Raw genomic sequence first — 1,729 nt, forward strand, 5'->3', positions numbered from 1 at the left:
TTCGGGTAAGGGTTCCATAAGACTCGAAATACCAAGGATTTAGTGAGAGCCCTATTGGTGGAGTCGAAGCTGATTAGACCAAAGGATCAGAATGACAATGATCAGCACACAGATTAGTTGCCTACAGTCGTATGCGCATATTATATCGAGATTGCAGAAAGTATTTTAGCAAAAAAAATAAGCATAATGAAGATAATAAAGTCTATTTTCATTTCCATTTTCAAATTTTCATTGACACAACGCAATATTGCAGATTACAGTAACATTAAATAATGAGACGCTAGTGTCCCTGAAAAATAAACGTTCAATGTGGCCAGCTCTCAGGCACCCAGTGATGTAGCAAGTGTCAGAATAGAGCCAGATAACATACACTGGCACTGAAACAGCTGATTCAGGGAAAACCATAGTCTGTACCACAAAGCTGACCTTCCCCCCCAGACATAACACAGGCACAGCCCAACAGGATGGAGGCTGATTGGACGGCGTATGGAAAAAACAACAGGGCCCAAAGAACACCATGGTTCATCATGTTTTATTTTTGGACAACAGTTTCAGTAGTGGACACAGCCACGTAGTGCCTGAAACATATTGATTTCACTCTGCGCTACTCATGAAGGGTTCAAAGGTGAGCCACACACACAGATGTTGGGCAGTGTCCACGCATTCATACTACAGGGGAAGATGTCCCTGAATTTCCCAGCTCGAGTAAATATAGCTTGTGTCTATAATGGAACATCAGCTATGTATTATATTGGGTTAAAAAATAAGTTTTTTTTATTTTGTAAAAATATCGTACTTGTTATCTTAAATATAAGCAGATATCTCTGAACACAATTTTCACTGCATCTGCTGTATACGGAGTACAGACTATCAGAAGCTTTAATAGTTTCTTAAACACTTGAAACGTCTGATGACGGGAGCTCTTATCTGTAATCCCAGCTCATCTCTCTTGGGTCATCTGATGTGCTTGACTGCTCTCCGCTCTCATTGACTCGAAGCCCATGGTAGTGTAAATATATCTTGTCGATTTTTAATTTATTATAGTTATTCCATTTTTAAATGTGATCTTGGTCATAGAATGTAAAATATGAATTGTCTGTTTGTTTAACACTGTATTTTCTGTACAGCTCCTTTAAAACAATGCAAGTTAAAAGCGCTATAGGAATTGTTTTTTTTTTACCAATTTTTTACATCTTAAAATTTTCATTGCATAAACAACAAGTAGTTGAAAAAGTTAGTTGAAATTACAGTTTGCATATGCTGTCAATGAACAACCATGCTTTTTTATTTCAGGGAAAATGTTGTTACCATAATGAACAGACTAAAAAGCATCACCGCGACACATCACAGGAAGTTCTATGCCTGACAGTTGCAGGGAATACAGAGAGGACCTACAAGTTCAAAGTCCAAGTATTGTAAATGTATACAATAAATGAAAATACATGCTACACTGGGTTCAGCAGAAATACAGTACTCTTTTTTTTGTACTTCCTCTACAGTTTAAAGCTTAAATAAATGGCATCACTGAGACTTAAAGATGTAAGAGTAATCCCGCAATACATTTGTTACAGTGTTAAATGGCATGACTCAAACTAGGTGTGACCAGAGGCCTGTGAGAAGGTTGTTAACACGTTTACTATCGAAGGCCTCTCCCACACACCCACATATACGCACGCTCATACAAACAAAGGTTGCTTTTACACCTTGTTTAATCATCCACTATTGCAAA

General features: G+C 37.7%; 1 long non-coding RNA gene across 1 annotated transcript; it reads left to right on the forward strand.

Annotated features, from left to right (window-relative positions):
- The first annotated feature begins 288 nt into the window (after positions 1-288).
- LOC130418130 (uncharacterized) lies at positions 289-1,455 on the forward strand. The gene is made up of 2 exons (XR_008906292.1): positions 289-1,004; positions 1,294-1,455. It is a non-coding gene; the product is annotated as an uncharacterized LOC130418130 (long non-coding RNA).
- Positions 1,456-1,729: the final 274 nt, after the last annotated feature.

The sequence above is a fragment of the Triplophysa dalaica genome, chromosome 3 (genome assembly GCF_015846415.1).
Source record: "Triplophysa dalaica isolate WHDGS20190420 chromosome 3, ASM1584641v1, whole genome shotgun sequence".
Taxonomy (NCBI): Eukaryota; Metazoa; Chordata; class Actinopteri; order Cypriniformes; family Nemacheilidae; genus Triplophysa; species Triplophysa dalaica.